Source organism: Antechinus flavipes, chromosome 1 (genome assembly GCF_016432865.1).
Source record: "Antechinus flavipes isolate AdamAnt ecotype Samford, QLD, Australia chromosome 1, AdamAnt_v2, whole genome shotgun sequence".
Taxonomy (NCBI): Eukaryota; Metazoa; Chordata; class Mammalia; order Dasyuromorphia; family Dasyuridae; genus Antechinus; species Antechinus flavipes.
Window position 1 is genome coordinate 477,513,585 of NC_067398.1, and position 25,502 is coordinate 477,539,086.

The 25,502-nt window shown below is 33.5% G+C and overlaps 1 long non-coding RNA gene across 1 annotated transcript; it reads right to left on the reverse strand.

Annotated features, from left to right (window-relative positions):
• Window positions 1-1,270: 1,270 nt before the first annotated feature.
• Window positions 1,271-24,703, reverse strand: LOC127563155 (uncharacterized). The gene is made up of 3 exons (XR_007953912.1): window positions 24,586-24,703; window positions 19,408-19,496; window positions 1,271-1,349 (listed from the first exon to the last, which is right to left on the reverse strand). It is a non-coding gene; the product is annotated as an uncharacterized LOC127563155 (long non-coding RNA).
• Window positions 24,704-25,502: the final 799 nt, after the last annotated feature.

The following is a 25,502-nucleotide window of genomic DNA, read 5'->3' on the forward strand; positions in this document are numbered from 1 at the left end:
TAGAGATTGATGAACTATAGTTTTAGAAATACAAACCTACAGACTACCTTAGAACCACAGTTAATAGCCACACTCTGGTGAAACAATCTACAAATATTAGTGTAAATACATGAGCTATATACTCTACTTATTAGGAAGATTTCCTCACATTAAATCTGCTTTTCTGAAACTTCCACTCATTGTTTCCAGTTCTGTCCTTTGAGACCAAGGAGAACAAGTAATAATCCTTCTTCCATATGATAGCCCTTCAAATGCTTAGAAATGACTATCATATCCTGTTTCCCCACTCCCACTCTCATTATCAACAGTCACCAAGTGTTCTCTTATTTACAGTAGGTATTTTAAGTCTTGTGAATGATCCTTTAATGTCATAATCTTTGTTCCATTTTCAATACAAATTCCTTTTTTCAGTTTGCATCCAAATTTTTTATATCTCGTCTAAAAAGTAGCACCAAAACCACAGTGTGCCAATGTAGTCTATTTAATTCTGTCTAGAAGAAAATTATGTCTTCTCTCCTGTATATCATGCCTCTCTTAACATAATCTTAACATAATGGGGCAGGGGCTGGAGGATTTGACTGCCAATGTCACCTGGTGACACTGTTGACTCATTGAATTACCTCCAGTAAAATTTAGAACACTTTTTAATATTTTCCACTGATAGCATTACTTATTTAATATTTGTTAAATATTTTTCCTATGTTATATAATGTATTAAATGCATGTTCCTTGCCTTTGGATTATATTTTAAAATAGTATAGTATATCATTTATATTTCTAATTCTTGTCTAGTATCTCTCCTAAACTCTCACCAAATACCTTTTGGATACAATGGCCCATAAAGATCTTTAAAATTACATATTCTTTTTTTATTTCAATAGTATTTTTTCCTTGCATGTAGAGATAGTTTTCAACATTCATTTTTGTAAGATTTTGAGTTTCAACTTTTTTTCACCATCCTTCTTTTCCCTCTTCCCTCCCCAAGATAGCAAGTAATCCAAAATAGGTTGTACATATACAATCATTTTAACCACGTTTCCATATTAGTCTTGTTGTGAAAGAAAAATCAGAAAAGGAAAAACATAAGAAAGAAGAAGTAACCACAACAATTTTAAAGATCTGCATTCCATCTCCAAAGTTCTCTCTCTGGATGCGGATGGCATTTTCCATCCTAAGTCTATTGGAATTGCTTTGAATTACTATATTACTGAGAAGAGCCAAGTCTATCATAGTTGATCATCCCACAATCTTGTTGTTACTATGTATAATATTCTCCTGGTTCTACTCACTTCACTCAGCATCAATTCATGAAACTCCAGGCTTTTCTGAAATCAGCCTCTCATCATTTCCTATAAGACAAGAATATTTTATTACATTTATATACCATCACTTATCAGCCAGTTCCCAATTGATGAGCATCTACTCAATTTCCAATTTCTTACCACCACATAAAGAGCTGCTACAAACATTTTTGGACATGTGGCTCCTTTCCCCTCTTTTATTATCTCTTTGGAATAAGAACTCAGTAGTAATATTTCTAGATCAAAGGATATATACGGTTTACAGCCCTTTTGGGCATAGTTTGAAATTGCTCTCCAGAATGGCTAGATCAAGTCACAACTTCACCAATAATCCATTAGTGATCCAGTTTTCCCACATCCCCTCCAAAAAGAATTATACATTCAAAATAGAGTTCATCTTCCCCTTTCCCCCAACCCAAGTTTCCCTTTCCAAACTTCTCTATTATTGTCAAAGGTCCTATGCTCCTCTGGTGACTAAATGTCTATTTATTATGCACCTCACCTTTTATTCAATCAATAGCCAAATCTTAACATTTTTACTTTTCCATATTTCAAAAATATCCTTTTTCTCTATTCACATAACCACCACCTAGATTAGGGTCTTGTTGCTTTTTTTCTGAACTATTTCAAAAAATTTCTAATTTGTCTTTCTGTCCCAAGTGTCTCCTCACTCCAATATTCCGCTCGACAAAATGATTTTCCTAAAGCACACATCTGTTCATGTCACAGCCTTATTTAACAAACCCCATTGGCACTTTCTTATCTCTAGGAGCTCTGGGTATTTGAAGCTCCTCATAACTTGACTCCTTCTTACCTTTCCTCTCCTTTTACACTTTAACCTCCCTCTACCTGTTCTATACCCTATCTACAAAAGCCTACTCACTGCTCCCCACACATGACTTTACACTTTAACCTCCCTCTACCTACTCTATACTCTATCTACAAAAGCCTACTCACTGCTCCCCACACATGACTTTCCACGCCTCATTATCTGTACTTTTGGCCTGGTTATACTCCAAGTCTGATTCTCATACTCCAGCAAACCATCTCAGCAAACAGGCTAAACCAGGTTGAGTGAACCGACAGGCCACAACACTATCAATGAGTTGAGGGTTCTACTGCAAGCATGTGAAGACTTCCCACAATGGAATGGACAGGTGAGAACAGTTTGGTCCAATGACCATGAAGGTGTTTGAAGCAAGTGCTACGGACCACTTAGAGACGGATCAGACATCAAAGATGCTAAGGTCATCTACTGCATTCAGAACCATCGCCAGTCAGCCTGACTTTTGAATTGCCACTGGACATCATGACTTTCGAAGAGAGAGTGAGGCTTATGAGTTTGTGCAACTGTGTCTCAATCAATTTACACTTGAGTCAAGATATCATCCTGTGATGTTACTTGTCCCTTCAAAAATGAAGGACAAACAATAACTCCATGTGTGGAAGGTTTTCATTCCTCATAAGTACCTCTTAGCTTCCCTGGCTTCTTCCCAGACTCAGCTCAAATCTTACCTTTTACAGGAGGCTTTTTCTTACCCCTCTACCTTCTGTTGCTTTCATAGATTACTTTCCATTTTATACACACACACACATATATATATATACATATATCTATATACATATATATTATATGTACTTAGGTAATTGCATGTTGTTGTCACATTAGGATATAATCTTGGATGGCAGGGACTTCTCTTCCTTTGTATTCTCATCCTTTAAAACATTGTCTAAAATGCTGTAAGTGTTTAATATATTTTTCTTCTACTTCTGCTATTAACTATATGCTTGTTTATTTTCATATAGCTCAAATATCTGTTATTTGATTTGGTTTGGGCATGGGTATTCCTTCTATCAATGCTAATTATCTTAGTCTATAGGCTTTGAGAATTATTATGTACAAATATGTGCCAACCTAAAAGAAAATTGACAATGAATTTCTCAAAATTTAACCAGTTGGATAGTCAAATGACAGATATGTAGTCCATTCTTTTCCCACACACAAACTTTTCAGCTTGCCAAGTTGGCAACTCTTCCCATGGCTGGTTTCACTGCCACCATAATAAGCCATCACAGTGGGACTTTAGTGATGGATAAAATATTTCTATGCTAATTTACATTTGTCATTTTTACAGGTCAGTTTGGTATTTTGCCCATTCATATCTTTAGACATTTATATATCATGAGGGAATGATTTTTGTTCTTATACATTTATATCAAAATCCAATGTGTCTGGAATTTGAAGCCTTTATGAGAAAATTGCTGTAAATGGATTTTCCCAGTTCACTGCTTCCCTTCTAGTTCTAACTGCAATGAATTTGTTTGCACAGAACTCTTTCAATTTAATATAATCAAAATTTTCCATTTTATCTCTCATGAAAATATTTAGCCCTTATTTAATCAAGAATTCTGATCCTATCCATAACCATGAAAACTATCTACTTTACTTAGGGAAGAAAGATTATAAAAAAGAGATGAGGGTGGTCAACAATGTTGAAGACTGAAGAAAGGTGGAAAAGGATTAGGATTAGAACTAAGAAAAGGCATCTGCAAATCACCCTTAAAGAAGGAAGAGGGAAGACTTTTATATTTCCTCTAGGTCAACCTGTCATAAATTCATTGAACCCCAACAAGCTGAGTGAAAGAGCTTTAGGTAGGTGGTACCTCTTTCAAGTATAGGTGAAATGAGTATTGTGTATAAAAATAATGGAGCCTAATTTTTTTAAATGGAGGCAGCCTAACCATAGGGGATATAGTAATGGGTTTGGAATAAAGAAGATGTATGTTCTCCATTTCTGACACTTATTGTGAGTCATTGGACAAGTCATCTAAGATCTACCTCATACCTATCAGATTGGCTAACAAGACAGAAAAGGAAAATGAGAAATGCTGAGAGGAATGTAGAAAAATTGAGACACTGTTGGAGTTGCAAAATAGTTCAACCATTCTGAAGAAAATTTTGGAACTATGCCCAAAGTTCTATAAAACTGTGCATATACTTTGACTCAGCAATACAATTAATATAAATGTCCCACTGGTATTGCTATTTAGAGGCTTTTCTATCATTCTGTAAATATTACTTGAGAAACAACCTGAATCTTAAATTAATAATTAGTGTTTAGAAGCCAATGTGATTTAGGATTAACTTGTTGGAATTCATCAGATTTTGGATTCACACATTTTAAGTATCTTGTTAAATGCTACAACAAAGTCAAAAATATCCTATAATTTACTTGATTTAACAAATAAGATGCTTTATTATTTACAAAATATTTTAAAATACATGATTTTAGTTAATATTTCTTCCCTTTAATATTGAACTCATGGGCATTACTTCTATTGAAGAAAGAATAAGTATGGATGGTGGATAGTATACATATGATATAAATTAGTCAAAAAGATATTTCTGTTCTATAACAGTTTATAATTTTTTTAGAGAAATTGAAGTAAAGTTGATCCTCTGTTTTCAAAAAGTTCTTTTTTCCCAACATATGTTGTATAGTTAATTCTTTGGGGTTGAATAACCTGAATTTAAAAAAGAAAAACTTTTCTGAATTGGCAGGGCTTCTTACCCATTGTGAATTCTCTATTTGTAAATAAAATTTGACTCTTTCCTATCATTTTTGTAAACATAGGGCTACTCAACAACAAGGAACTATACAAAAACACTCAAGGTCTCTTTGAAGAACTGTGGAATGGATTATTGGACATGGAGACACTGGCACAGTACTGCCCCACATGCCATACCTACATCAAAGAAGGCATTGTACTCTCTGAACACATCAGAATTGCAGTAGCTCAAAAGAAATGTGAGTTACACAAATTCAGAGACATATCTACTCCAAATGTTCATAGGGACTATTTACGCCCAACCTGTGGTACAGCTTTCCCAAATTTGTATTGGTCTAATCAGCCACAATTGCACACACTGTACTTTGACCCTAGCATAATGATGTCATTTTGGTCCTCTTCAAGATTGAAGAAAAACAACCAAACTAACCACTAGCAAGAATTCAAATAATTTATTCCTGCTTTTATAATTCACCTTTTCCAGCAAATAGTCTTTTTTATTTTGTTACTTTAAAATATTTCTGAAGACTGTAAAAAAATATATGTCAATATCACTATACTATAGAAGGTATTCAATAAATACCAATTATTAATTGAGGGATATTGATAGGAAATAAAAAGTAGAATGATAAAGTAGTAAGATGTAATGTTTATATTTTGATTCTAAATCACTTATAATTCATACATACATGATAGAGCCTAGACTTGGAGTAAGGAATATGGATCCAATTGCCACTTCAGATGTTTTCCAGCTATGAAATCTTAGGCAAATTGTTTAATTACTCTGACCTTCAGCTTTATGATATATAAAATAAGAAATTTTGACTTAGTGAGACCAAAGGTCCTTTCTGATTGTTCTTTTATATGTCCTTAATTTAGCACCAAAGTGAAAATATCCGTGGGATCAGTCTTTCTGCCTATTTCATTCAATTGATTTATTAGGGCAACAGGTAAGAAAAATAATTATGCTTTTTGTGGTGTTTTTTTATTTTGTCCCAGATCTATAATCTTATTCTTATAAGGAATTCTTGCCTAAGAAACTACCTCTTCCAATGAAGGTAGTTTCCTAGGCAAGAATTCCTTATTCTTCCAATGAAGACCAGCAACTTCTTTGTAATTTGGTATCTTTTGAGTACATTTTGAATTATCATTTATGTATCACTGCTAGATTCACAGGGTTTGAGGTGTGATGTGGTGATGATAATGATGATTGATAGCTAGCATTTATATTGTATCTACTATGTGCCAACAAACTGTCCTAAGTGCTTTAAGAATATTATCTCATTTGAACATCATAACAACTTTGTGAGGTAAGTATTATTATTATCTCCATCTTATAGCTGAGGAAACTGAGGCAAAGAGAGATTAAGTGACTTGCTCAGAATCACACAATTAGTAAGTATATGAGCGCCAATTTGAATTTAATTCTTCCTGACTCCAGCCTCAGAACTCTATCTATGGCACTACTTGAGTACAGAATACTATCCTACCTCCTTCTCCATTAAGGCAACCCAAGAGTTCCAAGGGCCAAGATAGCAGAGTGAAGCCAGGAAGGTATTTGGACTTTGCCAGTTTCCTTTTAAAACAGAGTCTGAACAGAGTTTGATGAAATGAAATCCTTCTTCAGCTCAAAATAGTTTAGAAAAACTTCAAGAAAGGCCAATCTCACTGGGGTAAAAGGAGTATTTAGCCCAGCTCAGATAGAGTCTGGGAAATCACAGCAGATCAGGAACTGAAACCTCAGTTGGCACAGTAGCAGAGCAAAACAGTAAAGCAGTTCCCAGTCCCAGCTCAGAAGGCAAATTCTGTTTCCTGGAAAGAATAGGTAAAGTTACCCCTTGCAAACACAAGGAGGTCCTATGTTAAAAGGCAAGGTTCAGACCTGCAGAACAAGCTTGGGACAGAGCCTCTTTTACCCAAAAGCAGTTCAACCATAAAAGTAAAAATGAGGAAATATAAAAATAAAAGGAAAGAAAATGAGCAAGATACAGAAAAGAACCTTGATCACAGAAAACGAATATGGTGACAGGGACCATACTCAGATGAGAACCAACTCAGATGAGAAAAAAAAATATCCACAAAGGAAATTTCAAAGACTGCAATGAATTGGTCTTAAGTTCAAAGAGGCTTCTTGGAAGTGCTCATAAAAAACTTTAAAAAGCAAATAGAAGAGGTAGAAAAAAAGATAAGAAAAGAAATGAGAGATGCAAGAGAGAGTGAACAGCTTAGAGAAGGAAGACAATTCCTTAAAAAATACAATTTGCCAAATGCAAAATAAAAATCCACTGAAGAAAACAGAACCTTCAAAAGTAGAATTAACCAAATGAAAAAAAAAAGAGATACAAAAACTAACTGAAGAAAATTACTCATTAAAAATTAGAATGGAGTAAATGGAAGCTAATGGCTCTATGAAATATCAAGAATCTAGCAAAGAAACTAAAAAAAAAATAATAAAAAATGGAAGAAAATGTAAAATACCTCATTGGAAAAATAGCTGACCTGGAAAATAGATCCAGAATAAACAATTTAAAAATTATTGGTCTACCTGAAGACGATGACCAAAAAAAAAAAAACAAAAACCTGGATAACATTCTTCAAAAGATCATCAAAGGAAATTGTCCCAATATTCTAGAAACAGAGAGGGAAATAGTCATTGAAAGAATCCATCAATCACCTCTGGAAAGAGATTCCACATTGCAAAAGTCTAGAACTACAATCTCAAGGCAAAAATACTGTAGGCTGCTGAATAAAAATAATTTAAATACCAAGGAACAAAAGTCAGGATTATCCAGGATCTGGAGTTTCTACAATAAAAGATCAGAGGGCCTAGAATACCATATCCTGGAAGGTAAGGGACCTGGGGTTACAACCAAGAATTAACTACCCAGAGAGATTGAGCACCATCTTTCATCCATTGCCTCTTCAATAAAGTAAGAGACTTTCAATCATTTCTGTTGAAAAATAATCCCATTTTAGAAGAAAGAAATTCAACAAGCCATTAGTGAACTCCCTAAGAAGAAATCTCCAGCGCCAGATGACTTTACAAGTGAATTCTACCAAATATTTAAAGAACAGTCAATTCCAATATTATGTAAACTATTTGAAAAAAATAGGTAAAAAAGGAGTCTGCCATATTCCTTCTACAACACAAATATGGTACTAATATCTAAACTAGGAAGAGCCAAAACAAAGAAAGAAAATTACAGACCAATTTCCTTAAGAAATATTGATGCAAAAATTTTAATTAAAATATTAGCAAAGAGATTACAGCAATTTATCACCAGGATAATACACTATGACCAAGTGGAATTTATATCAGGAATGCAGGGCTGGTTCAATATCGGGAAAACTATTGTCATAATTGATGATATTAATAACATGGTTATCAATAACAATGCTCATGTGTAGGCCAAGCTAACTATAATAAAAATGACAATTCTGCCTAAATTGGTCTACTTGTTCAATGCCATACCAATCAAATAGCCAAAAAATTATTTTATAGAACTAGAAAAAGTAATAACAAAATTCATCTGGAAGAACAAAAGACTAAGAATATCAAGGTAATTAATAAAAAAATTACAAAGGATGGTGGCTTAGCAGTACCAGACCTAAAATTAACTATATTATAAAACAGGAGTCATCAAATAATAGATAGGAAATAGAGTCACGGATCAGTGGAATAGATTAGATATACACGGTATAATAATCAAGGCCTTTAGTAATTAATATTTGATAAACCCCAAAACTCTAGTTTCTGGGATAGGAACTCATTATTTGACAAAAATTACTGGGAAAACTGGAAAGTAGTATGTCAGAAACTTAGCTTAGACCTACATCTTTCAATGTATACCAAAATAAAATCAAAATGGGACATAATTTGGGCATAAAGAATAAAAGCATAAGCAAATTAGGAGAATAAAGGACAAATTACCTATCAGATTTTCAGAGAAGGGAAAAATTTATGACCAAAAAAGAACAAGAGAACACTATAAAAGGTAAATTGGACAATTTTGATTACATTAAATTAAAAAAATTTTACTCAAAGAAAGTCCACAGAAATAAGATTAAAACAGAAATACAAACCTGAGGGGTTTATGATAAAGATCTCATTTCTAAAATATATAGAGAATTGTGTCAAATTTATAAGAGTACAAGTCATTTCCTAATTGATAAATAGTCAAAGAAGATGAGCAGACAATTTTTAGATGATGAAATAAAAGCCATTTATAGTCAAATGAAAAAATTATCTAAGTCACTTATCAATTAGATAAATGTAAATTAAAACAACATTGACATACCACCTCATACCTCTCAGATTGGCTAAGATGATAGGAAAAGATAATGATAAATGTTGGAGGTCATGTGAAAAAAACAGGGATACTAATGCGTAGTTGCTGGAGTTATGAAATGCTCTAGCCATTCTGGAGAGCAATCTGGAACTATGCCCAAAGAGCTATTAAACTGTGCATACCTTTTGATCCAGCAATGCCATTACTGGATCTGTATCCCAAGAAAGTCATAAAGGATAGGAAATGCCCCACATGTGCAAAAAAATGTTTGTAGGAGCTCCTTATGTGATAACAAAGAATTGAAAAATGAGTAGATGCTCATCAATGGCTGAACAAGTTGTGGTATATGAAGGTAATCAAATATTGTTGTTCTATTAAAAATTGATGAACAAGCTGAGTATAGAAAGGCCTGGAAAGATTTATATGAACTGATCCTGAGCGAAACAAACAGAACCAGGAATACATTGCACATAATAACAGCAAGAATGTGTGATGATCAACTATGAGAGATTTGATCCTTCTCAGTGGTTCAGGGATTTAAGGCAATCCCAATAGACTTTCAATAGAAAATGTCACTTCCATCCAGAAAAAAATATGGAGATTGAATATAAATCAACATATGTTCTATGTTCACTTCATTTTCTGTTGTTTTCTCTCTCCCATGGTTTTTCCCATTTGTTTTGATTTTTCTCTCTCAACATGATCCATAAAGTAAATTGCATTTTAAATCAATAATAAAACAAGCAGACAAAAAATAAAAATAGATTTTAAAAAGTAAAACCAAGTTGCACATAAGAAATTCTCAGTTTCATATGTAATACTCTTTTTTTGGTCAACTTTTTAGAAGAAAGTGATCATTTTATTTGGTGTTTAAGTTCAGAATAAACTATAGCAAGATATAATACTCTAGCTTAGGCCTTAAGAAGAAATGAAGTGACAACTCTCACTGCTTCTTTACATAAATGGAGGACCATGGATATAAAACACTACTTATAATGTCATTATATTGGTTAAATTTACTGAACTAGCATGTTTTTCCTCTTTTAAAATTATTTTTATAGGAGATAAACTTTATAAGAGATAAACTTTGTAAGAGATAAACTAAGATCCCTTGGGAAATATTGGTGTGGTAAAAACAAAAGATATGAATAAAAATTTTGTTGTTGCTGTTTGCCCCCCCCTAAAAAAAATTAAATTAAATTAAAAATAAGGCAACCCAAGCACTTAATTTGAACTGAGTTTGTCTAGAATCAATTTTCTCATACTCAATGACTCATTAAGGCCCCAGGATAATATATTTATAGCTTAGAGTATAGTTCACATGTCTAGAATTTACCCAAAATGGGAGTAGTAAAAAAAGTGTGGTGTACAATATAAGACATGCCATAGGTAAATTATTTCTATATACAAAAGGAATGATAAACATTTAAGGAATCATAAAACCATATTAATAGGACAAAATTGACTAATATAACTACTGTTACAATCTACTGAAAAGATGACATTTAAGTATTATAAGGACATAAAGTTTGTGGGGTGCTGATTAGGCATTACTCTCAAAGGAAGCACAAATGGGGCATCCCAAATACAGACAGACTGACATTTACTTAGGTAGGAAATATGCTTTAGCTGCCATATGTTTGAGATTGCACAGAGGCTATGGTGAAGAATGGGGCAGCTTCCCCTATTTCCATCTGATTCTTGGGATACAACTCAAAAACAAATCTATGTATTTTGCAGCCAGAAAGAAAAAGAGGAAGAGGAAACATTACCCCTTTCATACATCCACTGATTCATCAGCTTTTCTGACTTTGTAGCCAATAACTCTTTATTATCTCATAGCAGAAGTGCCAAACATGCAGCCCACAATACTTCCAAGTACTGCCAGAACAAGATTAAAATGTAAATAGAAAATACTTAACAAAATAAATAAAAATGCTTTAAGACATGGGTAATATTATATTTGTAAATTAAGTTCAAGAGGGATCCTTTTGCACAGATTAATAGTCCCATTTCTATTTGAATTCAACACTACTATCTTACAGTAGCAAGTGTAAGATTCTGTGATAAGTGATACAAGGGCAGAAGCAAGCCTCCCCAAACTACCATATGGTTCCCTAAAACCAAAAATGATCCCCCCTGATCTGTCCAGTTGGGGAAAGGAACCTGAAGATGCTTCTTCTTCCAATACACTGATAGTGCTAGATTTAATGTAGCCAGAAGGATAGTTTCTACTCTCATTAGATCTAATATTATTCAGAAGAAAAAGGACAAATGTTAGCTAGACTAGTTAGGAAGAGAGATATAATAGGCTCACAGAGGAATTTATAACTTGTGCCAAATATAGTTATGTTAGGAACTGGCTGCTCTAGCTAGTGCTAAAAACTAACTACTTCCCTTAATTTAACATAAGAAATAAGGTCACCAACCAATTTTTTTAAAAGGTCAAAATTAGTCTGAGATTTCCATCTTCCTGGCAACTGAAAAAGTCCTATCAGAGTCAATATTCTTTTCCTCTCTTTTCCTTCTTCTTTCTCTAAGGAGAAGCCTTTATAAAGGCAAGTAATGACAGAAGCTACCCCTAAAATCTAATAAAACAGACCTAATTAAAGAAAATATTAATTCAGTCCTGTCTGGTAAACAGAATAAAATAGTATAAATTTTTATTCTGATTTTGTTCAGTTCAAGTCCTTGGTTTAAAGGATGAAAAAGGCTATTATAATAACCTAGGAAAAGCTTGTGATGAAAGCAGAAAAGCTTTTTTTTTATATATATCCTTGTTTATTTTTCACTTGAAGGCAATCTTTAAAATGCTTATACGCTTACAACCTTATTTTAGATTATGAGATCTCAAGGGCAGAGTCTGGGGAATACTCTATTGAAATAAATACAGAGCAATCTAAATATATGATGGTACTTAACAAGAAAAGTGGAGAAGGCAAGGTAGGAGAAAGATGGAAAGGCAGAGGAGGAAAAAAATAATTCCATTTTAGTTTTTTAGACACAATCACACTTCATCTGTAACTATGGAGGCCTACAAATACAAGCATATAAAACTAAACTCAGGTAACCAGTCTCCAGAAATATTGTTCCTGTTTGGATAATTAGCACATTTCAACAGTTTTCAGTTTTATTGACAATGTTCAAATTTCTATATTTACCACTGTTAAAATTTTTATTTTATTATTGACTTAAAATACTACAATGGGATTTTAATTTTTTCTTCTCTCTGCTGATGCTTCTGAAGCAGGCACATATTCCACTAAAACAGAGTATAATTTCATCTGATTCTCCTAGTTTAGGGTCCAATTGAAGGCTAAAACCCTTAGAGGTGAGACTAAAAATCCAGACTGATTCTCAGATTTAATTCAAGATTCACCATATGTGCTCACTCTGTGTGTGTGTATGTGTGTCTCTGTGTCTATATATGTATCTCTATCTTTCCTCCTCTTCTTTCCTCCCCCCACCAGTCTCTTTCTATATTTCTTTTTCTCTGTTTTTTTTTTATTTTTATACTATTTTTAGAGAGGGACAATGGAAATATCAAAGGATTAGAGAGAACCTGGACTTGAATCTCTTATGTGTGACTTTAAAGAAGTCATTGAATCTCTATGGGCCTCTATTTCCACATCAGTAAAATAATAAAATTGGATTAGACCCCTTCTGAGGACTCACAAATTCTAGATCTAAGTTTCTATGATCCAATAGGGTCAAATCACAAATTTTAACACTGAACATTTTCCTTTTTTGGATGGCTTGGGAGCTACATCATTGCAAGAATGCAATCATATTCCATGGGAATACTTCATTTATTGTATTTTTATTTCCTGTGCATGTTTGTACATACAGTGGGCACATGACTATTGTTTGTTTGTTTGATGGCCCTCCTGAGCATTTAAATCTTAGGATCATAGACACAAAATTGAAAAGGACTTTGTAAATCGTGAAGGAGAAACCTCTTACTTTACAAATGAGGAAACTGAGGTATAAATAAGTTGAAGTAACTTGTTCAAGGCCACATAACTTATAAGTGGCAAAATTAAAATCCAAACCCAAATCTTTAAACTTCAAACCCAGTACTCAGGAAGCTGCCTTCTCAATTTGCTTTATGAGAATCATCTATTTTAGCAAATCTGAATGAAGAGGAGATAGTAATTGCTGGTAATTTTCCCTTTGATCTGGAATCTTTCTCTCTTCTAAAAAAAGAAATGACAGTGTAATTCAGTGGGTGACACTAGTTTAAGGTCAAATTTGATCTTAGACTGAGAGAGGAAGAAAAATAAAAATGACTTTCTTAAACTTCATCCCTACTTGATGACTCATTGTGATAAAGTCATGGATAGAACAAATACTGCTTTCCTATGTTTCAAATAGTCTCTTTTTTTCACATTTGCCTTACATCCATCAAGGTAAGAAAATTTTAACAAATAAAAACATCTTAAGATCCACAAACTTCCTGGCACACATTTTCGGCTTTGTTGAGCTTCCTGATAAATTGTCTTGGGGATCTTTTCTTTGTGCCTTAACAATTCAGAATGTCTCTGGTGACACGGCTCATGTCAGTCTGATGGTTGAGGAAAATACATTCATTTGCAGTTACTACAAGACTGTAACAATAGAGAGGATAATTTAGTGGTATAAGAGACAGAGGCTGTGAGGACTAGATTAGATGATATTTTCATGAAACGTCAGTGCCAGAGCCAGGTCCCTAAGTCTCTGTGCAATTACAGCAATCAGGCTGTTACACATAGAACAATGTGCCTACTACCTCTTATATAACAATTCCTGGTGACCAGCACAATCCACAGGAGACATGAAGTTGATGCACACTATAGACTGTTATTGTTTAAGTTGGTCTTAACTTTAGGTTAATGTTCATCAAAGAGCACATTTGTTGATTTCAGTTCTCTCCATGCTACTAGCATTTTAAAAAGATATTTCTCTCAAAAGTTGTTTTGTTAGCAAAAGATTGTTTGCAGCTGAATTCTGGTCCACTCTACTTATATTTTCATTACTTTCCTGTTACCCTGTGCCAGATTTTCCAATCAATTCTACTTCAACGGTAAAGTTTGTGGATCAAAGATAAAACATATTCCTTACTTTGGAGAATGAAATCTCCTAGGACAGCAGCAGCAGTGAGATTTCCCCTATAAACCATTAATGGATCCTAAAGAAGCTGTTGAGCAAGTGTGAGTTCTTTAGGATTTAAAAGTCTTTTACTAGCCATTATATGTATATTCCCTGTACCACAGTCCTACCCATCATGGGACGCCCCCTACAATTTCCTACATTTCCTCAGCAACACTGAACATTAACAGAGTAGGGTATTTCCAAAGGGAAATGACCCCAAGGCCTCTCTTTATCTCCCTTTCACTTCCCTTCTCCAATGCTCTCAAGGAAAACATACTCACCCCCTTTCCACCATGAAACTTTCCTATGGTAATAGATATTAATGGGAGAAGAGAGACATGAGCATGGGCTTTGCACCCTAATTGAATAAAAGACCTGCCTAAAATTGGATGGTGGTGAGGGAGCGGAGTGAACAGAGTAAAAGCTTTGTTCCCAAGTTGATCTCTGGATGCCAAGCTGCAACCTGGAATTTTTACAGTTGAGTTTTAAACTCCTGACAATGAGCATTTATAATGGAAATGCTGCCAGACCTTTAACTATAGCGACGCCACTATAATATTTATAAGTACCTTATACTCTTTCCAAACACATGTGCTCATTACTTATGTCTCCGCTTCTGCCTCTCTTCTGGGGAACCTTTCTATATAAACAATCCAGATTGGCTTGCTTATACTCCCAAATTCTAACTGTTCTACATCTCAATCTGTTATGAGAAAGCCAGTCCAAGGGGGCCAAAAAACCAAGACTCTTCCATAAGGTTTTTACAAAGCTATAGTTTTTTACAATACATAAACTTCCATTTTCTCCTTGGAATTAGCAAACCTATCTTCTGACATTTTATTTATGATTTTTTTTCAATTATACCCCTAAAGGGAAGACAAGACTCCTCAGAGATTTGGAGGGAACCTATTAACCAGTCCTTACACACCCTGACAATTAGGCTGGCTTTAAGTAAACAGAGGAAAAGAAGTTCCCCATCAATGAAAGGCCACTCAGAGTGCTGACAGCTTATCTGGTCCAACATAAGCAGGTTTCTGGGGAAACTGATTGCTTAATAGTGATGGAGAATGACAAGGATTTCCTAACTCTTCCATGAAAACCTCAAAGCAATTTTTTGTCTGGGCACAAATTCATTTAACAGCTAAGAGACAGTTTAATATGGCCTGCAGGTGAGAAGGAAACAAACAAAATAAAACAATCCCTTTCTTTGGTGCCAGTTTACAAAAGAAGCCAAATTTTAATCATGACTCAGGTCATTGGCTCTGCCACCAAATAAATATGAAATTCAGAATGTTATAGGAATATATCCATCTGTGCATTGTGGAATAGGCTCCCACAAGCCATTTGTCAAATGTTTGGTGGTAGTGATTGGTTTTTTTTTTAACTATTTAGGTGATTTGAGAGAATTGTTTAAGTTGATATCAAGAGATAATTTTGAACATTTTGATAAGAAGTATTAGCAAGGATAATGCTAACATTTCCATTAAAATTCTCCTTCATGATATATTTTAGGTCATCATTTCATTTAAATTGAAATTCCTCTTGTCTAATCCCAGTTTGGTCAATAGTTAATCAGAAAGGGAAGTTAATCCAAAAAGTTAATCCCTTCTGGGAAGGGAAAGAAGCTTGAAGAAAATGTTCATTTTTAGATTCTAAGATCATGAGAGAAAAAAAATTTAAAAAAGAATAGGGTTCATGTTAAGGCTCCCTCCTACCACAATAAATGCTCAGGGCTGCTATGCTAAGTCACTGTGTCCAAGCTTTCCCAGTGTTTTTCAAGCCCAAAGACTCAGTAGCTTGGGGAACATCAGGAAGTCTCCAACGAAGAACCACCAACAGCAATGTGATGACAATTTCATTATTAAAAACTTATGATGCTGCTCAGCTGCAATGATGAAAGTGATAGGTACTTATCATGGAAGCCTGATTGTTCATTATATGTTTGGAAAACAGAGAAATACATTCTCCATCAGTGTGGTATAAACTGAAAGGGTTGTGAAAGTAGTCATTGACGGGTGGAAGAAGAAGAAAGGAGGGAGGTATTTGAAAGTTAATCTCCTCCATTGGCAAGAGTTTGTGAAACCATCTTTTCCTAATCTTGAAGGAAACAAACAAAACAAACTCTCTTTTAAATATCAATCTCTGAAGGATGCCAAATTCCTATTATTACTCAAGTCATTGGACTTGTCATTAGTTAAAGATGGATTAAAGATAGGCTCCCACAAGCCATTTGTCAAATGTTTGGTAGTAGTGATTTTTTTTTTAACTATTTGGGTAATTTGAGAGAATTATGCAAGTTGATATCAAGAAATAATTTTGAACATTTTGATAAGAAGTATTTCCAAAAAGTTTATCAACTAAAATTTGTTTTAAAACAGCCTTCTGTTACATCTTACCATGAATAATGATATGTGCAAAGACAGAAAATTTCTTTATTTTAAAGAAATTTATTATAAAAATATGGTTCATCCTTTAATTTATTATTTAAAGTATAACTTTTTCTATTTTGATTTCACCAAGAATCAATTTCTTTTAGGATATTTTAAGTTTTGAATGAACTTATTTATATTTCTATGTGTGTTAGGAAACTAGAAAGAGAACATTTTCTAATTTCCCCAGCAGGAGAATTAGGAGATGATATCCAAGATCCCATTCAGTTCTAATAAGCCATTACAATTAATGAAGAATCACTTTGTTTACATTTCAAACTTTGTATATGTTACTAAATGTGAAAAGAAAATTGCATAAAATTAAGAGTATTTATGAAAATTGAAATGTATTTCCATTTTCTTTTGGTCTAAGACAACCTAGTAACCTTTATCTTAATCAAGTTAATAGCCTATGAAGGAAAAAGTCTAAAAAGGCCTCTAATTCTTTGAAGCTCCAATTTTTTTTCTCATCTTGGACAATATTAGTTGATGCTAAATTTGATAATTGATATTTATATAAATATATATATTTTATACACATACATACAATTTTGTATGTATGTGTACAAATGTATATATTTTATATATTTGCATATATATCATTAAGCTAATGATTTAAAAATAATTATCTTGAAGATAACATATTCTCATATCTTATTTTGTCCAAATTCTTAATAAATTACTGACTACAATTGGATCTCTTAATTATACCCTGTAAGCTTTTCAGGATTTGAAATACAGATAGTATGGAAGTTTTCTATCAATTTTCTCTTCCATTGCAGTTCAGTAGAAAGAGTTCTGACTTTGCCCTATTAGACACTTAATTCAAATGTTGGATCTGCTATTTCAGTAGTGGTGGTGTGAACATGGGCTCTTTTAATCTCTGTAAACCTCATTTTCTTCAGGTATGAAATAAGAAAAATGATATTTACCTTACTCACTTTACAGGGTTGTTTTCAAGCAGTAAAGTACATTCTAAAAATGAGTTGTTAGTAAATTTTGATCAGCTAGGAATAGGATTTCTGAATAGTCTGTTACACATATTCCGTTAAAAATGAAAATTTCTCTCTTCTGTTTTAATTTAAATAAATTAATTCCAACTTTTGCATTGCTTATGGAAATCTCTCTCCAAAGAGTCTTTCTCCTTCCCATTAAACAGAATGTAACACTTACAATCTTTTAGATTATTTAAGCCATTTCATATTAGATTATAATAGAAGGAGATATTAACATATTTCATAATACTCTTAAATTTCTTTTATAAATAGTTCCTTTCATTGATTGAAAGTGACATTCTCAAAGAGCTCCAGACAGAGAATCTCCAGATATTCCTATTGGCCAAGTTTCCCATGATCACAATTGCCAAGAGTATTTGACTATCTTAAATAAAGGACTAGCATATCATAATAATAATAGTTCATATTTTACAGAACTTTGATGTTTACAAAGAGCTTCCATTTGAGCCTAATGACAACTCTGTAAAGTATGTGATATTATTATCCATTTTACAAGTGAGATAACTAATGATTTGCTCAAGATCATATAATAAGTATATGAAGCAGAATGTGAACTCAGGCTAACTCCAAATCTAACACTCTAGCTATTATCCTTCCAAACAGCTGTCTCTAAATCCACATTAGGACAAACAGTATACTAGGAGTAGCATAATTCAAGTTTTCAATTACTTGAAGGATTGTTACAATGGAAGAAATATTAAATTTATTCTAATAAATTGAAACATATTCAATTTCATTAGAGTTCTGTAGGGCAGAACCATAACTACCTGATAAAAGTTTACAGGGAGGTAGATTTTGACTTAACATAAAGAAAAATGGTCTAATACTCCACAAATTGAATAACTACCTCAAAAAAATAGTTAAGGCCTCAATAGTACCTAGATGCTTTCCATCAACTATATTGTAAAGAACATTCCATCTTTAGGGCTTTGGATTTGATCTGTAAGGTGGTTTTTAATTCTGAAATTCTATAATTCTATGACTTTATAGAATAGTGAATTTATTTCATCTCTAAATTAAACTATATTTTATACAGTACTGGCAAAATGGATTTATTTTGAGTCCTAGTTCTTATAATTACTTTTAGTCATTGATAAGCCTTTGACTGACCTTCATTTTCATATCAAATCCTGGAAACCAAATGTGAGTGATAATTTGCTAACATGTCATGAAAGTTGTCTTGTGCAATGTCCAAATGCCCTCAAATAATGAGCTTCTCCAGATTTTCTTGTTTATTGACAATACTATATTAATTGTGTTAAGCCCTGGTACTCTATAGAGCTTCCTTAATGAGTTACTCAAGAGAGAGTGACCTAAAATCAAGTAAAAGAAAAATTCATATCACCTAAATGATGACATATAGTTGCATAAACAGTCCAATGAACTGGCATGTCAATTTTGGACTGTTAATACAGACAGATCATGAGTTAGCTAAAAATGCGTAAAAATAAGACATTGGGCTGGGTTGCATTTCCTCTGCACTTCTAGCAGGTCCAGGTGATACCTGTTACAAAAGCTCAACTTTTTAACTCTATATGTTACAAATCACAAAATGCCATGATTTCTAAAGAATCAAAATTAAAGGATACCCAAAAGTAATGGAAAATACGTAGAGTGTAAATAAGCTCATATATAAGAAATAACTTATCGAATATCATTAAAGACACAATACCAGAAAATGAGGTGAATTTCTTGTCAAGTCATGAGGCTGAGAAGTTATATGTAGATTGCTCAAGTCCTGCACTGATCTCCACAAAATACCTAAAAAAGACCCAGAAGAAGATGTTTTAGGGTATTTTCTCAAAGCAGTATTGGTGAAATGAGAAGAACAAGAATTATACATATTGATAACACATGGATGAGTTTCAATCTGCAGAGTGAAAGTAATACATTTGATAAACCAGAGATCTATTATACCAAAGACTAAGAACTTTTGTCAGAAGATCCTTTTTTTTTTTTCTTTATTCTCTTCTTGCTTATTAACCCCTGTATTTCAAAAGTTGAGATAACTGGGGGAGGGGAAGATTAAGAGAGCAAGTGAATTGTGAGAACTGAGTGAACCACACTGAAACCATCTTGTGACTCAATTCTGGAATTAGCTCAGTGTCCTTTCTATTAAATTATGAGTCTTGTTCAACTTCTGACTTGGGAAAAAGCTTTATTCAGTTGGGAATTGTTTGAACCTAAGCCTGTGTGGCTGAGAAACTGAACCACCTTTCCCTGCTATTTAGAATATTTCTCTAAATAGACCCCAATTATTTCTCTAATTAGGCCCTAATTTAGAAGCATGGTTAGATCCAAAGATTGATGCAAGGAATTTTCTCAATTACACATCTCAAGCAACCTATAAGTCTTAGCTGAAAACTGTCTCTATACTCATCAGTTATTGTTTCTGTATCACTTTGTTTACAGATACTTGGGGGAAGTGGGTCACCTCTTTTTCTAAATTCAAGGAAATATACTCATTTGCTTTTCCCCTTCCAAGTTGAAAATCCTCTTTCATCTAATTAGAAATCAAATTAATGTTGCACTGTTTCCTTTTAATTAATTGACCTTATTTGATTAGTTATTTTTAATATATAAAACTCAGTCTCCCCTGTATTGAGGTCTGGGCTTAAACTGAGAAGGTCTGGTCCCAGTTTGTTGGGAAATGACCATGAAATTACTTAATAAATCAATATGCTTGAAAGATCAAACCTTTGTTTCCTCAATGACAACATATTTTATCTACTATATAACTACTGTAGCTACTGTATCTGAAGTAAATAATTATTTTTTCCTCTTATAGCAATGGTTCTAAAAGTATATCTACTAGCCCTTTATAGCTTTCCAAGATGTTTCAGGGGAGCTTTTGAGGTCAAAACTATTTTCATAATAATATTAATCCATTATTCACTTATTAATTTATTCCTTCCTTTTCCAAGTACATATGTATAAGACTAGATTTCCTTCATATATTTCAACCAAAAAAACTTATCACAACAGATTTAATGCACAAAAAGATATGAGGTTCCATCTATCAAGTCAAACATTAAAAAGATTTGCAAAAATATGTAAAACTATGCTATTCTTCTCACCAATCTTTTTGTTTTGGAAAATATAGTTATTTTCATAAAATCATACTATTTATGCCAATATAAAATAGATTGATTATTATATAAATGAGTTAATAATTTCAATCCATCCATTTTAATTTCATATAGAAAATATCAATAACTATAATTCACATAAACAAAAACCCAATGGTGGGAGTCCTCAAAAATATTGAGTATAAGCCAAACTGGTATAAGTTTTCTTCTATATGGTTCTTAACCTCAGAACTCCATCCATATTCTTCTCCACCTCATTTAGCTTCTTGATGAATTTTAAATCTCAGATTTCAGTTTTATTGAATATATTATAAGTAACATTTATTGAATATATGGATTATAGTTCAGATTTGCCAACCATGAGATTTTTAGATTCTGCCAACATAGGCTTGAAACATGTTATTATCCAAGTAGGTCAGATAGGACATGGGTAGAAAATATATTAAACATAGCAAGTCACCTCAGTAGATGATCTTGATGGTGAACCAAAGTAAGATGACAAGAAAGCAGTAAAACTAGATTCAATAGAATTATCATTGTAGAATGATAGAAAACAAAAACAATGCTTCTACAAACATAGAAAACAACCATGGAAGATGGAATGACATATTCTGGGAAAAAAGATAATGATTAGTATAAATAATGATTCATGTCATTATTATAACTTGCATTGCTGTACCACTCATTGTACTTCACACATATAATATCTCCAAGTTTGGTTTCTGAAAAGAAGCAGGGGATACTAAGGCAAAAAGGAGTAGATCAACTCACATAGATTCAATAAGAATTCCTTAATCATTTAATCAACAAACATTTATTTTATTTCAATGTACTTGGTATTAGGTGATAGGGCTGCTAGGTTTTCACATGTGTGTAGGATAGAAATCACTACATATCTCAAATTTTTCAATAATACTCAAATGTGTCCCACAGAAAAAAAATATATTTTGTGTTCATTATTTTAAATAGATTTTTGTGTTGCACAAATGATTTTTAATGTTGAAAAAGAAAGATGTAGCTCATTCTGCTATTTTTGGTTTTGGTCTTCTGGAAAGAATTTTTCTCGTAAGATTAATTATAACTAGGAGCATTTACCTAGTGCTTTAAGCTTTGCAAAGGCCCTTATATATGTTATCTCATTTGATCCTCACAACAATCCTGTGAGCATGCACTGTTACTAAACCCATTTTATAAATGAGAAGACTAGGGCTGAAATATATTGAGTTTCTCAGAGTCACACCATTTGAAATTGCCTGAGCTTGGATTTGAACTCAGGTCTTCCTAACCATAAATTCAGCATGTATCGACTACACCAAACAAACTGCAGAAGGTTAAGGTAGATTGCTATATATTGCAAACCATACTAATTCCCATTACTAAAACACAAAGCCAATGTATTCTCCTACCTAATCTGTGCTTCTACTACTTTTCCCCTAAATTTCTGGTATTATTGACATAATGAATTAAGTTGGTGTTTCTTTCTCAAATGTGTGCTGGTATTGATTATATCAATGCAAATCTTAATTAGAACAAAATGCATTTTCACAATTATAAAAAGAAAAGTGAAAAAATTCAGAGAATTTTAAAGAAAATATATTGGGGGTAGAGATTTAGAAAAGCAAGTTTGATGACAAAGTAAATCACATTAAAAGGAAAAAAAAGAAACAAGGGAGGGGAAAAAAAAACAATTTCTTTTCTCCTGTCATGTACCAAATCATCAGGAAAAAATCTATCTCTTCATCTGTTTCTGGAAGAAAACCTTTACTTGCATAGGCTTTCTATAGCCTGATCCATGCAAGATCTAGAAATGATGATGTTTATTAGAAAAAGATTATACAGAGTTTGAGAGTCTTGCAGATAAAAGTTTAACTGGCATGGTAAGGATGGAAGAAGGGAAAGAGGGATGGACACATATGATTGATGATGTCATTTAACTCCTATCTGATTCTTAATAACCCCTTTTGGGATTTTCTTGGCAAAGGCATCAAAGTGGTTTGCCATTTTCTTCTCCAGTTCATTTTAAGTATGAGGAAACTGAGGCAAACATGGTTAAGTGGCTTGCCCAAGTGTCTGAGACAAGATTTAAAATCATGAAGATGAGGTCTTCCTAACTCCAGACCTGGCACTCTATTAATATATATTATTATATATATATATATTGCAATGAATGTAGTACTCAATTTTGCAAGGGCTTAGTATGACACCTGCCCTGCTAGGATTTTTGCTTGTTAGATTTGCACTGCCTAATTTAAGCCCTGTGTTTTGCAACAAGTCTATATTTGAGTAGTTGATTTCAGATAGCTCTTGAAAACAGGAAGAGAATGCTATAATTTTAAAGAACTATTTGGCAATCAACCCACTAAGAATAAGGATCCCAGATTTTTAAAAGGGGGAAAAAAAGCAAACCTCAGAGATTTAACATTGAAAATCCTCAAAACAAATCATAATAAAAATAGCATTTTGTACTTGACTTCTGGCAGGTTTTTCTTTTTTGGCAGGGAAGTAAGGAGAAGGACAAACTTTTAAAAGTGCCTGAGCAATAAAGAACTGAAAAGGCCAACGTCTTCCTTTAAAATAGAAGGGTGGCATAATGAAAAATCAATTTATTTTCAATTATGATCCATTTCCGATGAAGAAAAGCAGAAGAGGATCATTTTGTCAAGGCAATTACCCTCCTGAAAACTAATATGTTCATCATGTTGAATCTGAAAGGAAAAAAATGACAATAATTGAGAGAAACATTATTCTCTTTCCCACGGAAATGTCGCTGTAAAATCACAGGGAAATAATTAAGTGCAGAGGTGCTTTTTAAAAGGAGCAAGACACATCTAGCAGAAGGACTACTTCTGGATTAGATAGGAATTTGTACTCCTTAGGGCATATGTTTACCACACCTGGAGGTGCCCAAGACCTGCTAAACAATGTTTAAATTGGGTTCTTCAAGTCAATCAAAATAATTGCTTTGAATAAAGCAAATTATAGCCAAGAGCTGTAGAAAACCTTAACTGGAGTCCTGTTAGTTTTCAAAATTAGGGACATTAAATCCCCACACATGTTATATAAACTCAGTTTGCACTAGTGTAAAAGGAATAGTTGAAGCAGTACCTGTGCCTACACACTGAAGCTTTAATTCACTGAACCACCTGAAGTTTCACACACCTTCCAAGACAACAAATGAAAAAAAAAAAAGGCACCCCAGAGTTGAAAGAACTGGCTTCCAAAAAAACAACACTTCTATACAACTGGTTTGCTTTTGGGAGGGTAAAGGAGGAAAGGGGAGAATGATGTGGGAGAGAACTGGAACAGTAGCTCTTACACTGAGGCAGAGCTACCTCAACCTCAGAAGGAGAGTAGCCATTTAGAAAATAGGAACTTTTCTACTCTTCTCTCCACTGGGGAAAGAACAACTATGACCAACTACTTCAAAATAGTCTTGATAGATTTGCTCTAGACTGCTTGGGGAAGTCATGTAACTCTAGTCAGTCCAGGGGGATCTAAGATTTAGATCCAGAGTGTAACCTACTAAATTTGGGTCTTAAAAAATAATTTAAAAGAATTTAGGTGTGTTGATTCCTAATCCATATCTCTAATCACAAGGCAATGTGGTATAGGGAAAGGAGGTGTGAGTTTAAATCCTCATGCTATGACTATTGAAAAGTCCTCAGTTTCCCTTTCTGTAAAATGGGGTGGAGGGATTGGACTAAATGACCTTTAAGGTTCCTTCCAGCTGTAGATCTATTGTTATAATAAAATATACATACATTGAAGTTGTTGCCTTCTTCAAACTGCATGCAGAACTCCCACTGATTCTAACTATATGTTGGATCCAGCAATCAGACAGACTCCTGCCTGTGGAAGAAGAGAAGAATCTGAGGTAAACCTCAAATGAGATGCATTTCATTTTGCCTGAGGCTTTGAAAAAAGTCCCACTTAAAGGGGCCCAGGAATCCCTTACAAGAGCAACCTTCTGCCTCTTAATTTCTATGTTCAACATAAGCCCTCCTCTCAAACAATGTCCTTCCAGCCCCGTGACAGGGCTGAGGCATTTCATGAGCATGTGCTCGGAGAGAAACATTCGGAAAACAACTCTCTTAAACAAATAAACAGTTCAGCTCTTGAACTTTATGCTCCTAATCTCTGTCATCATTAATCACATTCAGAGTTTGATTTTAAAAGCCTGAAAGGAAGGGAAAGGAAAAGGGAAGGAAAGAGAAAAATAAACTCCTTGCCTCAAAAAAATTTGTGAAACAGAGAAACTTGAAACTCACCTATGTGTCCTACAAAGACAAAAGGAAGGATGCAAAGAGTTCAAGGTGAGTATCCAGAAATGAGTACCTTCTAAATTTGCAAAAATAAAGTCACTTTTGGCCATGGAACTGAAAGGGATTATTTCAGCATTCTGGGATTACCTCTTATTTGAAACTCTATAGAAACCCCACTGAGAAGCTGGGATCCATTCCTAAAATTATCTGGGGCACTTGTTCTTATAGTCTTTTCCTTACAATGAAAAAAAAAAAAGAAGAAGAAGAAGAACAGTGCCTTAGAATTGTTGATTGTTCTGTGATTTGCCCAAAAAGTAGAGGTGGCCTCTCATAAAAATGAGAGAGAATATTGGCAGATGGAAGACAAAGGAGGCCCAACACTACTTAATCATCTATTTGACAATAAAGGCCATAGC